Consider the following 16,948-nt stretch of genomic DNA (forward strand, 5'->3'; position numbering starts at 1 on the left):
CCCTAGCGCGATCGTAAGTATCCGCACTCTATTGTGATTTTACTCCATAGTCTTTTTATAACACCGAACATATATGCAGTTCGGCCAGGGCTCATCCCGAGGTATCGTCTTCGGATGGGTCCCTGAGCGATTCAGCGATGAACTCGCTCCCGACGGCCACTACTCCTCAACCCGCGGATGACATGGAGGTGTTGTCCCAAAGGCTCCCAGAGCAGAGGGGAGGTGACTCTGGAGACCCCCCAAGGCAGAATTCCCGATTGGACGCGCGGGGTTCAAGATCCCCGTGGATCGTGCCGATGAGAGCCGCAGCAAGCCGGACTCTCATCCGGATACTGTGCCGGAGCCTTCGATGGCTCCGGATGCGGGCGGGCGGCCCCTCGCTAGGGAGGGCGAGCCGTCCGTGCCGATGACTTCCGTCACGCCAGAGGCGTCGGATAGTCTGCTGGAAGCGTTTCGCGGCGCTTCCATGGATGACGAGCACCGTACTCTTATGAGTGCGGTGATTCAGAAGGTTCTGTCCGCCTAGAGCGGACTGACCGAAGCGTGTACCAGCCTCCTAACAGGCTTTGAGGTAAGTAATAAAAATGTGTGAAATTACCACCCAATAGGTAGTAGCCCCTGATACTCTGTTTGGTGTTCAGAAAGAAAAGCCAAACGGAGGGTCAATTATAATCCGCAGGAGTCTAATAATAAGTGTTCATGTGAATAAGTAGGCTGTGCTGCTTGCCGCTGCTTCCCGCACAGCCGAGGTCGCCGAACTAAAGCGGGACCTGGAGCAGGCGCAGGGAGAGCTCGACCTCACGAAGAGGCAGCTCGAAGAGAACAAAGGTGAGTGATTCCCCGCTCTTTATGCATTTAAGGATAGATAAAATTGGTTAGTCTAACGACAAAGCATCGTGACTGTGTAACAGGGGCCACCACCGAAGTGGCGTCCCTGAAGAAAGCGCTGTCCGAGGCCGAAGACAAGGCGGCCTCGGAATGCAAGGAGCGCGAAAAGCAAGATGCTAGAGTGGGCGAGGTACAGCAAGAGCTCCGGGACCTTGGCAAAAAGTTCGAGTCCATGGAGCATGATCTGAAGATGAAAGAGGCCGAGCTTGCGAAGGCCCTTGTGAGTATGAGAGACGCCAAGGCCGAAGCCGACAAGGCATAGCAGGAAATCCAGGCGGCCAAGAAGATAGCGGCGGGTAAGACATTCTTTATGCAAAGCAAACATGTGGAGGAGGCGTTTCTTTTACTTACCCGAATTCGGAGCTCTCCAGGGGCATTCGCAGATCTGCCATGCAGCGTCTCAGACGCCGCGGAGTTCTACCATGCCGAGGAGGGGAGCTCCACGGAGAAGCTGTTCTGGTCCCAGTTGAAGGAAATATGCCCTAGAGGCAATAATAAAGTTATTATTTATTTCCTTATATCATGATAAATGTTTATTATTCATGCTAGAATTGTATTAACTGGAAACATAATACATGTGTGAATACATAGACAAACAGAGTGTCACTAGTATGCCTCTACTTGACTAGCTCGTTAATCAAAGATGGTTATGTTTCCTAACCATAGACAAAAGAGTTGTTATTTGAGTAACGAGGTCACATCATTAGTTGAATGATCTGATTGACATGACCCATTCCATTAGCTTAGCACCTGATCGTTTAGTATGTTGCTATTGCTTTCTTCATGACTTATACATGTTCCTATAACTATGAGATTATGCAACTCCCGTTTGCCGGAGGAACACCTTGGGTGCTACCAAACGTCACAACGTAACTGGGTGATTATAAAGGAGCATTACAGGTGTCTCCAAAAGTAGATGTTGGGTTGGCGTATTTCGAGATTAGGATTTGTCACTCCGATTGTTGGAGAGGTATCTCTGGGCCCTCTCGGTAATGCACATCACATAAGCCTTGCAAGCACTGCAACTAATATGTTAGTTGTGAGATGATGTATTACGGAACGAGTAAAGAGACTTGCCAGTAACGAGATTGAACTAGGTATTGGATACCGACGATCGAATCTCGGGCAAGTAACATACCGATGACAAAGGGAACAACGTATGTTGTTATGCGGTCTGACCGATAAAGATCTTCGTAGAATATGTAGGAGCCAATATGGGCATCCAGGTCCCGCTATTGGTTATTGACCGGAGACGTGTCTCGGTCATGTCTACATTGTTCTCGAACCCGTAGGGTCCGCACGCTTAAGGTTACGATGACAGTTATATTATGAGTTTACATGTTTTGATGTACCGAAGGAGTTCGGAGTCCCGGATGAGATTGGGGACATGACTAGGAGTCTCGAAATGGTTGAGACGTAAAGATTCATATATTGGATGATATGGTTAGGCCAAGGGGTCAAGCCCATGAGGTTTTAGATCGGTGCAAAAGGAGTTTTGCGGAGTCCACGGGGCCAAACGCCGGAGACCCTGGCGTCTGGCCCTGGGCCAGACGCCGAGGCCCATGGCGTCTGGGCCAGACGCCAAGGATTGTGGCGTTTGGTCCTGGAGTCCGAGTGGGACTCTTGCCTTTCGGGAAAAACCGACTTTGAGGAGGCTTTTGCTCCAAGTTTAGACCCCGGGGCTCAACATATAAATAGAGGGGCAGGGCTAGCACCAAAGACACTACAATTGATCCCTTGGATCTCTTAGCCGTGTGCGGTGCCCCCCTCCACCATAGTCCACCTCGATAATATCGTAGCGGTGCTTAGGTGAAGCCCTGCGACGGTAGAACATCAAGATCGTCACCACGCCGTCGTGCTGACGAAACTCTCCCTCGACACTCGGCTGGATCGGAGTTCGAGGGACGTCATCGAGCTGAACGTGTGCTAGAACTCGGAGGTGCCGTAGTTTCGGTGCTTGATCGGTCGGGCCGTGAAGACGTACGACTACATCAACCGCATTGTGCTAACACTTCCGCTTACGGTCTACAAGGGTATGTAGACAACACTCTCCCCTCTCGTTGCTATACATCACCATGATCTTGCGTGTGCGTAGGAAATTTTTTGAAATTACTACGAAACCCAACAGTGGCATCCGAGCCTAGGTTACTTATGTTGATGTTATATGCACGAGTAGAACACAAGTGAGTTGTGGACGATACAAGTCATACTGCCTACCAGCATGTCATACTTTGGTTCGGCGGTATTGTTGGACGAGACGACCCGGACCAACCTTACGCTTATGCTTACGTGGGACCGGTTCCCTCGACGTGCTTTGCACATAGATGGCTTGCGGGCGACTGTCTCTCCAACTTTAGTTGAACCGAGTATGGCTACGCCCGGTCCTTGAGAAGGTTAAAACGGAGTCTATTTGACAAACTATCGTTGTGGTTTTGATGCGTAGGTGAGATTGGTTCTTACTTAAGCCCGTAGCAGCCACGTAAAACATGCGACAACAAAGTAGAGGACGTCTAACTTGTTTTTGCAGGGCATGTTGTGATGTGATATGGTCAAAGCATGATGCTGAATTTTATTGTATGAGATGATCATGTTTTGTAACCGAGTTATCGGCAACTGGCAGGAGCCATATGGTTGTCGCTTTATTGTATGCAATGCAATCGCGATGTAATGCTTTACTTTATTACTAAACGGTAGTGATAGTCGTGGAAGCATAAGATTGGAGAGACGACAACGATGCTACGATGGAGATCAAAGTGTCGCGCCGGTGACGATGGTGATCATGACGGTGCTTTGGAGATGGAGATCACAAGCACAAGATGATGATGGCCATATCATATCACTTATATTGATTGCATGTGATGTTTATCTTTTTATGCATCTTATCTTGCTTTGATTGACGGTAGCATTATAAGATGATCTCTCACTAAATTATCAAGAAGTGTTCTCCCTGAGTATGCACCGTTGCCAAAGTTCGTCGTGCCCAGACACCACGTGATGATCGGGTGTGATAAGCTCTACGTCCATCTACAACGGGTGCAAGCCAGTTTTGCACACGCAGAATACTCAGGTTAAACTTGACGAGCCTAGCATATACAGATATGGCCTCGGAACACGGAGACCGAAAGGTCGAGCGTGAATCATATAGTAGATATGATCAACATAATGATGTTCACCATTGAAAACTACTCCATCTCACGTGATGATCGGTCATGGTTTAGTTGATTTGGATCACGTAATCACTTAGAGGATTAGAGGGATGTCTATCTAAGTGGGAGTTCTTAAATAATATGATTAATTGAACTTTAATTTATCATGAACTTAGTCCTGGTAGTATTTTGCAAATTATGTTGTAGATCAATAGCTCGCGTTGTTGCTTCCCTGTGTTTATTTTGATATGTTCCTAGAGAAAATCATGTTGAAAAATGTTAGTAGCAATGATGCGGATTGGATCCGTGATCTGAGGTTTATCCTCATTACTGCACAGAAGAATTATGTCCTTGATGCACCGCTAGGTGACGGACCTATTGCAGGAGCAGATGCAGACGTTATGAACGTTTGGCTAGCTCAATATGATGACTACTTGATAGTTTAGTGCACCATGCTTAATGGCTTAGAATCGGGACTTCAACGACGTTTTGAACGTCATGGAGCATATGAGATGTTCCAGGAGTTGAAGTTAATATTTCAAGCAAATACCCAAGTTGAGAGATATGTAGTCTCCAACAAGTTCTATAGCTAAAAGATGGAGGAGAATCGCTCAACTAGTGAGCATGTGCCCAGATTGTCTGAGTACAACAATCGCTTGAATCAAGTGGGAGTTAATCTTCCAGATAAGATAGTGATTGACAGAATTCTCTAGTCACCATCACCAAGTTAGTAGAACTTCGTGATGAACTATGATATGCAAGGGATAACGGAAACAATTCCCAAGCTCTTCGTAATGCGGAAATTGACGAAGGTAGAAATCGAGAAAAACATCAAGTGTTGATGGTAGACAAGACCACTAGTTTCAAGAAAAGGGCAGAGGGAAGAAGGGGAACTTCAAATAGAATGGCAAGCAAGTTGCTGCTCAAGTGAAGAAGCCCAAGTCTGGTCCTAAGCCTGAGACTAAGTGTTTCTACTGCAAAGGGACTGGTCACTGGAAGCGGAACTACCCCAAGTGATTGACAGATAAGAAGGATGGCAAAGTGAACATAAGTATATTTTATATACATGTTATTGATGTGTACTTTACTAGTGTTTATGGCAACCCCTCAGTATTTGATACTAGTTCAGTTGCTAAGATTAGTAACTCGAAACGGGAGTTGCAGAATAAACAGAGACTAGTTAAGGGTGAAGTGACGATGTGTGTTGGAAGTGGTTCCAAGATTGATATGATCATCATCGCACACTCCCTATACTTTCGGGATTAGTGTTGAACCTGAATAAGTGTTATTTGGTGTTTGCGTTGAGCATGAATATGATTTGATCATGTTTATTGTAATACGGTTATTCATTTAAGTAAGAGAATAAATTGTTGTTCTGTTTACATGAATAAAACCTTATATGGTTACGCACCCAATGAAAATAGTTCGTTGGATCTCGATCGTAGTGATACACATAATCATAATATTGAAACCAAAAGATGCAAAGTTAATAATGATAGTGCAACTTATTTGTAGCACTGCCGTTTAGGTCATATTGGTGTAAAGCGCATGAAGAAACTCCATGCTGATGGGATTTTGGAATCACTTGATTATGAATCACTTGATGCTTGCGAACCATGCCTTTTGGGCAAGATGACTAAAACGCCGTTCTCCGGAACAATGAAGCAAGCAACAGATTTGTTGGAGATCATACATACTGATGTATGTGGTCCGGTGAATATTAAAGCTTGCAGCAGGTATCATTATTTTCTGACCTTCACAGATGATTTGAGCAGATATGGGGATATCTACTTGATGAAACATAAGTTTGAAACATTTGAACAGTTCAAAGAATTTCAGAGTGAAGTGGAAAATCATCGTGACAAGAAAATAAAGTTTCTACGATCTGATCGCAGAGACAAATATTTGAGTTACGAGTTTGGTCTTCAATTAAAACAATGTGGAATAGTTTCACAAACTCATGCCACATGGAACACCACAGCATAATGGTGTGTCCGAACGTCATAACCGTACTTTATTAGATATATAGTGCAATCTATGATGTCTCTTACGGATCTACCACTATCGTTTTGGGGTTATGCATTAAAGACAGCTACATTCACATTAAATAGGGCACCATCTAAATCCGTTGAGGTGACACCATATGAACTATGGTTTGGCAAGAAACCTAAGCTGTCGTTTCTTAAAGTTTGGGGTTGCAATGCTTATATGAAAAAATTTCATCCTGATAAGCTCAAACTCAAATCGGAGAAGTGCATCTTCATAGGATATCCAGAGGAAACTATTGGATACACCTTCTACCACAGATCCGAAGGCAAGACTTTTTTTGCTAAATTCGGAAACTTTCTGGAGAAGGGGTTTCTCTTGAAAGAAGTGAGTGGGAGGAAAGTAGAACTTGACGAGGTAACTGTACCTGCTCCCTTATTGGAAAGTAGTACATCACAGAAAACTGTTTTTGTGACACCTACACCAGTTAGTGAGGAAGCTAATGATGATGATCATGAAACTTCAGAACAAGATACTACTGAACCTCGTAGATCAACCAGAGTAAGATCCGCGCCAGAGTGGTACGGTAATCCTGTTCTGAAAGTCATGCTACTAGATCATGATGAAACCTACAAACTATGAAGAAGCGATGATGAGCCCAGATTCCGCAAAGTGGCTTGAAGCCATGAAATCTGAGATGGGATCCATGTATGAGAACAAAGTATGGACTTTGGTTGACTTGCCCGATGATCGGCAAGCAATTGAGAATAAATGGATCTTTAAGAAGAAGACTGACGCTGATGGTAATGTTACTGTCTACAAAGCTCGACTTGTCGCAAAAGGTTTTCGGCAAGTTCAAGGGATTGACTACGATGAGACCTTCTCACCCGTAGCGATGCTTAAGTCCGTCCGAATCATGTTAGCAATTGCCGCATTTTATGATTATGAAATTTGGCAGATGGATGTCAAAACTGCATTCCTGAATGGATTTCTGGAAGAAGAGTTGTATATGATGCAACCAGAAGGTTTTGTCAATCCAAAGGGAGCTAACAAAGTGTGCAAGCTCCAGCGATCCATTTATGGACTGGTGCAAGCCTCTCGGAGTTGGAATAAACGTTTTGATAGTGTGATCAAAGCATTTGGTTTTATACAGACTTTCGGAGAAGCCTGTATTTACAAGAAAGTGAGTGGGAGCTCTGTAGCATTTCTGATATTATATGTGGATGACATATTACTAATTGGAAATGATATAGAATTTCTGGATAGCATAAAGGGATACTTGAATGAAAGTTTTTCAATGAAAGACCTCGGTGAAGCTGCTTACATATTAGGCATTAAGATCTATAGAGATAGATCAAGACGCTTAATTGGACTTTCACAAAGCACATACCTTGACAAAATTTTGAAGAAATTCAAAATGGATCAAGCAAAGAAAGGATTCTTGCCTGTATTACAAGGTGTGAAATTGAGTAAGACTCAATGCCCGACCACTGCAGAAGATAGAGAGAATATGAAAGATGTTCCCTATGCATCAGCCATAGGCTCTATCATGTATGCAATGCTGTGTACCAGACCTGATGTGTGCCTTGCTATAAGTTTAGCAGGGAGGTACCAAAGTAATCCAGGAGTGGATCACTGGACAGCGGTCAAGAACATCCTGAAATACCTGAAAAGGACTAAGGATATGTTTCTCGTATATGGAGGTAACAAAGAGCTCATCGTAAAAGGTTACGTTGATGCAAGCTTTGACACTGATCCGGACGATTCTAAATCGCAAACCGGATACGTGTTTACATTAAACGGTGGAGCTGTCAGTTAGTGCAGTTCTAAACAAAGCGTCGTAGCGGGATCTACATGTGAAGCGGAATACATAGCTGCTTCGGAAGCAGCAAATGAAGGAGTCTGGATGAAGGAGTTCATATCCGATCTAGGTGTCATACCTAGTGCATCGGGTCCAATGAAAACCTTTTGTGACAATACTGGTGCAATTGCCTTGGCAAAGGAATCCAGATTTCACAAAAGGACCAAACACATCAAGAGACGCTTCAACTCCATCCGGGATCTAGTCTAGGTGGGAGACATAGAGATTTGCAAGATACATACGGATCTGAATGTTGCAGACCCGTTGACTAAGCCTCTTCCACGAGCAAAACATGATCAGCACCAAGGCTCCATGGGTGTTAGAATCATTACAGTGTAATCTAGATTATTGACTCTAGTGCAAGTGGGAGACTGAAGGAAATATGCCCTAGAGGCAATAATAAAGTTATTATTTATTTCCTTATAATCATGATAAATGTTTATTATTCATGCTAGAATTGTATTTACCGGAAACATAATACATGTGTGAATACATAGACAAACAAAGTGTCACTAGTATGCCTCTACTTGACTAGCTCGTTAATCAAAGATGGTTATGTTTCCTAACCATGAAACAATGAGTTGTTATTTGATTAACGAGGTCACATCATTAGTAGAATGATCTGATTGACATGACCCATTCCATTAGCTTAGCACCCGATCGTTTAGTATGTTGCTATTGCTTTCTTCATGACTTATACATGTTCCTATGACTATGAGATTATGCAACTCCTGTTTACCGGAGGAACACTTTGGGTACTACCAAACGTCACAACGTAACTGGGTGATTATAAAGGAGTACTACAGGTGTCTCCAATGGTCGATGTTGGGTTGGTGTATTTCGAGATTAGGATTTGTCACTCCGATTGTCGGAGAGGTATCTCTGGGCCCTCTCGGTAATACACATCACATAAGCCTTGCAAGCATTACAACTAATATGTTAGTTGTGAGATGATGTATTACGGAACGAGTAAAGAGACTTGCCAGTAACGAGATTGAACTAGGTATTGGATACCGACGATCGAATCTCGGGCAAGTAACATACCGATGACAAAGGGAACAACGTATGTTGTTATGCGGTCTGACCGATAAAGATCTTCGTAGAATATGTAGGAGCCAATATGGGCATCCAGGTCCCGCTATTGGTTATTGACCGGAGACGTGTCTCGGTCATGTCTACATTGTTCTCGAACCCGTAGGGTCCGCACGCTTAAGGTTACGATGACAGTTATATTATGAGTTTACATGTTTTGATGTACCGAAGGAGTTCGGAGTCCCGGATGAGATTGGGGACATGACGAGGAGTCTCGAAATGGTCGAGACGTAAAGATTCATATATTGGATGATATGGTTAGGCCAAGGGGTCAAGCCCATGAGGTTTTAGATCGGTGCAAAAGGAGTTTTGCGGACTCCAGGGGGCCAAACGCCGGAGACCCTGGCGTCTGGCCCTGGGCCAGACGCCGAGGCCCATGGCGTCTGGGCCAGACGCCAAGGATTGTGGCGTTTGGTCCTGGAGTCCGAGTGGGACTCTTGCCTTTCGGGAAAAACCGACTTTGAGGAGGCTTTTGCTCCAAGTTTCGACCCCGGGGCTCAACATATAAATAGAGGGGCAGGGCTAGCACCAAAGACACTACAATTGATCCCTTGGATCTCTTAGCCGTGTGCGGTGCCCCCCTCCACCATAGTCCACCTCGATAATATCGTAGCGGTGCTTAGGCGAAGCCCTGCGACGGTAGAACATCAAGATCGTCACCACGCCGTCGTGCTGACGGAACTCTCCCTCGACACTCGGCTGGATCGGAGTTCGAGGGACGTCATCGAGCTGAACGTGTGCTAGAACTCGGAGGTGCCGTAGTTTCGGTGCTTGATCGGTCGGGCCGTGAAGACGTACGACTACATCAACCGCGTTGTGCTAACGCTTCCGCTTACGGTCTACAAGGGTATGTAGACAACACTCTCCCCTCTCGTTGCTATACATCACCATGATCTTGCGTGTGCGTAGGAAATTTTTTGAAATTACTACCAAACCCAACAGTGGCATCCGAGCCTAGGTTACTTATGTTGATGTTATATGCACGAGTAGAACACAAGTGAGTTGTGGACGATACAAGTCATACTGCCTACCAGCATGTCATACTTTGGTTCGGCGGTATTGTTGGACGAGACGACCCGGACCAACCTTACGCGTATGCTTACGCGGGACCGGTTCCCTCGACGTGCTTTGCACATAGATGGCTTGCGGGCGACTGTCTCTCCAACTTTAGTTGAACCGAGTATGGCTACGCCCGGTCCTTGAGAAGGTTAAAACGGAGTCTATTTGACAAACTATCGTTGTGGTTTTGATGCGTAGGTGAGATTGGTTCTTACTTAAGCCCGTAGCAGCCACGTAAAACATGCAACAACAAAGTAGAGGACGTCTAACTTGTTTTTGCAGGGCATGTTGTGATGTGATATGGTCAAAGCATGATGCTGAATTTTATTGTATGAGATGATCATGTTTTGTAACCGAGTTATCGGCAACTGGCAGGAGCCATATGGTTGTCGCTTTATTGTATGCAATGCAATCGCGATGTAATGCTTTACTTTATTACTAAATGGTAGTGATAGTCGTGGAAGCATAAGATTGGCGAGACGACAACGATGCTACGATGGAGATCAAGGTGTCGCGCCAGTGACGATGGTGATCATGACGGTGCTTTGGAGATGGAGATCACAAGCACAAGATGATGATGGCCATATCATATCACTTATATTGATTGCATGTGATGTTTATCTTTTTATGCATCTTATCTTGCTTTGATTGACGGTAGCATTATAAGATGATCTCTCACTAAATTATCAAGAAGTGTTCTTCCTGAGTATGCACCGTTGCCAAAGTTCGTCGTGCCCAGACACCACGTGATGATCGGGTGTGATAAGCTCTACGTCCATCTACAATGGGTGCAAGCCAGTTTTGCACACGCAGAATACTCAGGTTAAACTTGACGAGCCTAGCATATACAGATATGGCCTCGGAACACGGAGACCGAAAGGTCGAGCGTGAATCATATAGTAGATATGATCAACATAACGATGTTCACCATTGAAAACTACTCCATCTCACGTGATGATCGGTCATGGTTTAGTTGATTTGGATCACGTAATCACTTAGAGGATTAGAGGGATGTCTATCTAAGTGGGAGTTCTTAAATAATATGATTAATTGAACTTTAATTTATCATGAACTTAGTCCTGGTAGTATTTTGCAAATTATGTTGTAGATCAATAGCTCGCGTTGTTGCTTCCCTGTGTTTATTTTGATATGTTCCTAGAGAAAATCATGTTGAAAAATGTTAGTAGCAATGATGCGGATTGGATCCGTGATCTGAGGTTTATCCTCATTACTGCAGAGAAGAATTATGTCCTTGATGCACCGCTAGGTGACGGACCTATTGCAGGAGCAGATGCAGACGTTATGAACATTTGGCTAGCTCAATATGATGACTACTTGTTAGTTTAGTGCACCATGCTTAATGGCTTAGAATCGGGACTTCAACGACGTTTTGAACGTCATGGAGCATATGAGATGTTCCAGGAGTTGAAGTTAATATTTCAAGCAAATACCCGAGTTGAGAGATATGTAGTCTCCAACAAGTTCTATAGCTAAAAGATGGAGGAGAATCGCTCAACTAGTGAGCATGTGCCCAGATTGTCTGAGTACAACAATCGCTTGAATCAAGTGGGAGTTAATCTTCCAGATAAGATAGTGATTGACAGAATTCTCTAGTCACCATCACCAAGTTAGTAGAACTTCGTGATGAACTATGATATGCAAGGGATAACGGAAACAATTCCAAAGCTCTTCGTAATGCGGAAATTGACGAAGGTAGAAATCGAGAAAAACATCAAGTGTTGATGGTAGACAAGACCACTAGTTTCAAGAAAAGGGCAGAGGGAAGAAGGGGAACTTCAAATAGAATGGCAAGCAAGTTGCTGCTCAAGTGAAGAAGCCCAAGTCTGGTCCTAAGCCTGAGACTAAGTGTTTCTACTGCAAAGGGACTGGTCACTGGAAGCGGAACTACCCCAAGTGATTGGCAGATAAGAAGGATGGCAAAGTGAACATAAGTATATTTTATATACATGTTATTGATGTGTACTTTACTAGTGTTTATGGCAACCCCTCAGTATTTGATACTAGTTCAGTTGCTAAGATTAGTAACTCGAAACGGGAGTTGCAGAATAAACAGAGACTAGTTAAGGGTGAAGTGACGATGTGTGTTGGAAGTGGTTCCAAGATTGATATGATCATCATTGCACACTCCCTATACTTTCGGGATTAGTGTTGAACCTGAATAAGTGTTATTTGGTGTTTGCGTTGAGCATGAATATGATTTGATCATGTTTATTGTAATACGGTTATTCATTTAAGTAAGAGAATAAATTGTTGTTCTGTTTACATGAATAAAACCTTATATGGTTACACACCCAATGAAAATAGTTCGTTGGATCTCGATCGTAGTGATACACATAATCATAATATTGAAACCAAAAGATGCAAAGTTAATAATGATAGTGCAACTTATTTGTAGCACTGCCGTTTAGGTCATATTGGTGTAAAGCGCATGAAGAAACTCCATGCTGATGGGATTTTGGAATCACTTGATTATGAATCACTTGATGCTTGCGAACCATGCCTTTTGGGAAAGATGACTAAAACGCCGTTCTCCGGAACAATGAAGCAAGCAACAGATCTGTTGGAGATCATACATACTGATGTATGTGGTCCGGTGAATATTAAAGCTTGCAGCAGGTATCATTATTTTCTGACCTTCACAGATGATTTGAGCAGATATGGGGATATCTACTTGATGAAACATAAGTTTGAAACATTTGAACAGTTCAAAGAATTTCAGAGTGAAGTGGAAAATCATCGTGACAAGAAAATAAAGTTTCTACGATCTGATCGCAGAGACAAATATTTGAGTTACGAGTTTGGTCTTCAATTAAAACAATGTGGAATAGTTTCACAAACTCATGCCACATGGAACACCACAGCATAATGGTGTGTCCGAACGTCATAACCGTACTTTATTAGATATATAGTGCAATCTATGATGTCTCTTACGGATCTACCACTATCGTTTTGGGGTTATGCATTAAAGACAGCTACATTCACATTAAATAGGGCACCATCTAAATCCGTTGAGGTGACACCATATGAACTATGGTTTGGCAAGAAACCTAAGCTGTCGTTTCTTAAAGTTTGGGGTTGCAATGCTTATATGAAAAAATTTCATCCTGATAAGCTCAAACTCAAATCGGAGAAGTGCATCTTCATAGGATATCCAGAGGAAACTATTGGATACACCTTCTACCACAGATCCGAAGGCAAGACTTTTTTTGCTAAATTCGGAAACTTTCTGGAGAAGGGGTTTCTCTTGAAAGAAGTGAGTGGGAGGAAAGTAGAACTTGACGAGGTAACTGTACCTGCTCCCTTATTGGAAAGTAGTACATCACAGAAAACTGTTTTTGTGACACCTACACCAGTTAGTGAGGAAGCTAATGATGATGATCATGAAACTTCAGAACAAGATACTACTGAACCTCGTAGATCAACCAGAGTAAGATCCGCGCCAGAGTGGTACGGTAATCCTGTTCTGAAAGTCATGCTACTAGATCATGATGAAACCTACGAACTATGAAGAAGCGATGATGAGCCCAGATTCCGCAAAGTGGCTTGAAGCCATGAAATCTGAGATGGGATCCATGTATGAGAACAAAGTATGGACTTTGGTTGACTTGCCCGATGATCGGCAAGCAATTGAGAATAAATGGATCTTTAAGAAGAAGACTGACGCTGATGGTAATGTTACTATCTACAAAGCTCGACTTGTCGCAAAAGGTTTTCGGCAAGTTCAAGGGATTGACTACGATGAGACCTTCTCACCCGTAGCAATGCTTAAGTCCGTCCGAATCATGTTAGCAATTGCCGCATTTTATGATTATGAAATTTGGCAGATGGATGTCAAAACTGCATTCCTGAATGGATTTCTGGAAGAAGAGTTGTATATGATGCAACCGGAAGGTTTTGTCGATCCAAAGGGAGCTAACAAAGTGTGCAAGCTCCAGCGATCCATTTATGGACTGGTGCAAGCCTCTCGGAGTTGGAATAAACGTTTTGATAGTGTGATCAAAGCATTTGGTTTTATACAGACTTTCGGAGAAGCCTGTATTTACAAGAAAGTGAGTGGGAGCTCTACAACATTTCTGATAAGTATATGTGTATGACATATTGTTGATCGGAAATAATGTAGAATTATTCTATAAAGCATAAAAGGAGTGTTTGAAAGGAGTTTTTCAAAGAAAGACTTCGGTGAAGCTGCTTACATATTGAGTTTCAAGATCTATAGAGATAGATCAAGACGCTTGATAAGTTTTTTCAATGAGTACATACCTTGACAAGATTTTGAAGTAGTTCAAAATGGAACAGTCAAAGAAAGAGTTCTTGCCTGTGTTACAAGGTGTGAAGTTGAGTAAGACTCAAAGCCCGACCACGGCAAAAAAAATAGAAAGAGAATGAAAGTCATTTCCTATGCCTCAGTCATAGGTTCTATAAAATATGCCATGCTGTGTACCAGATCTATTGTATACCCTGCACTGAGTTCGGCAAGGGAGTACAATAGTGATCTAGGAGTAGATCACTGGACAGCGGTCAAAATTGTCCTTAGTGGAATAAGGATATGTTTCTCTATTATGGAAGTGAAAAAAGGTTCGTCGTAAAGGGTTACGCCGATGCAAGTTTGACACTAATCTAGATGACTCTAAGTCTCGATCTAGATACATATTGAAAGTGGGAGCAATTAGCTAGAGTAGCTCCATGCAGAGCATTGTTGACATAGAAATTTGCAAAATACATGAGGATCTGAATGTGGCAGACCCGTTGACTAAGATTCTCTCACAAGCAAAACATGATCACACCTTAGTACTCCTTGGGTGTTAATCACATAGCGATGTGAACTAGATTACTGAATCTAGTAAACCCTTTGGGTGTTGGTCACATAGCGATGTGAACTATGGGTGTTAATCACATGGTGATGTGAACTATTGCTGTTAAATCACATGGCGGTGTGAACTAGATTATTGACTCTAGTGCAAGTGGGAGACTGAAGGAAATATGCCCTAGAGGCAATAATAAAGTTATTATTTATTTCCTTATATCATGATAAATGTTTATTATTCATGCTAGAATTGTATTAACCGGAAACATAATACATGTGTGAATACATAGACAAACAGAGTGTCACTAGTATGCCTCTACTTGACTAGCTCGTTAATCAAAGATGGTTATGTTTCCTAACCATGAACAATGAGTTGTTATTTGATTAACGAGGTCACATCATTAGTTGAATGATCTGATTGACATGACCCATTCCATTAGCTTAGCACACGATCGTTTAGTATGTTGCTATTGCTTTCTTCATGACTTATACATGTTCCTATGACTATGAGATTATGCAACTCCCGTTTGCCGGAGGAACACTTTGGGTACTACCAAACGTCACAACGTAACTGGGTGATTATAAAGGAGTACTACAGGTGTCTCCAATGGTCGATGTTGAGTTGGCGTATTTCGAGATTAGGATTTGTCACTCCGATTGTCGGAGAGGTATCTCTGGGCCCTCTCGGTAATGCACATCACATAAGCCTTGCAAGCACTGCAACTAATATGTTAGTTGTGAGATGATGTATTACGGAACGAGTAAAGAGACTTGCCAGTAACGAGATTGAACTAGGTATTGGATACCGACGATCGAATCTCGGGCAAGTAACATACCGATGACAAAGGGAACAACGTATGTTGTTATGCGGTCTGACCGATAAAGATCTTCGTAGAATATGTAGGAGCCAATATGGGCATCCAGGTCCCGCTATTGGTTATTGACCGGAGACGTGTCTCGGTCATGTCTACATTGTTCTCGAACCCGTAGGGTCCGCACGCTTAAGGTTACGATGACAGTTATATTATGAGTTTACATGTTTTGATGTACCGAAGGAGTTCGGAGTCCCGGATGAGATTGGGGACATGACGAGGAGTCTCGAAATGGTCGAGACGTAAAGATTCATATATTGGATGATATGGTTAGGCCAAGGGGTCAAGCCCATGAGGTTTTAGATCGGTGCAAAAGGAGTTTTGCGGAGTCCAGGGGGCCAAACGCCGGAGACCCTGGCGTCTGGCCCTGGGCCAGACGCCGAGGCCCATGGCGTCTGGTCCAGACGCCAAGGATTGTGGCATTTGGTCCTGGAGTCCGAGTGGGACTCTTGCCTTTCGGGAAAAACCGACTTTGAGGAGGCTTTTGCTCCAAGTTTCGACCCCGGGGCTCAACATATAAATAGAGGGGCAGGGCTAGCACCAAAGACACTACAATTGATCCCTTGGATCTCTTAGCCGTGTGCGGTGCCCCCCTCCACCATAGTCCACCTCGATAATATCGTAGCGGTGCTTAGGCGAAGCCCTGCGACGGTAGAACATCAAGATCGTCACCACGCCGTCGTGCTGACGGAACTCTCCCTCGACACTCGGCTGGATCAGAGTTCGAGGGACGTCATCGAGCTGAACGTGTGCTAGAACTCGGAGGTGCCGTAGTTTCGGTGCTTGATCGGTCGGGCCGTAAGACGTACGACTACATCAACCGCGTTGTGCTAACGCTTCCGCTTACGGTCTACAAGGGTATGTAGAAAACACTCTCCCCTCTCGTTGCTATACATCACCATGATCTTGCGTGTGCGTAGGAAATTTTTTGAAATTACTACGAAACCCAACACCAGTATGCTGGGGCCGAACACCCAATGCCTCTGAGTGACCAACTGAAGCAGTTGGTCAAACTCCACAGGGCGACCGAAGTGACTATGAAAGATTTCATAGTCCGGATGTGGCCTGGTGAGCCCCTGCCCACTAGCTACTTCGGCCTGATCAAGCAGATGGTGAATGCCTGTCCGTGGCTTGAAGTGATCAAGCGATCCGTTTGCATTGAGGGTGCCTGCCGGGCCTTTGCCCGCGCGAAGGTGCATTGGGGCAAGCTGGATGCGGA

This window comes from Triticum dicoccoides, chromosome 5B (assembly GCF_002162155.2).
Source record: "Triticum dicoccoides isolate Atlit2015 ecotype Zavitan chromosome 5B, WEW_v2.0, whole genome shotgun sequence".
NCBI lineage: Eukaryota > Viridiplantae > Streptophyta > Magnoliopsida > Poales > Poaceae > Triticum > Triticum dicoccoides.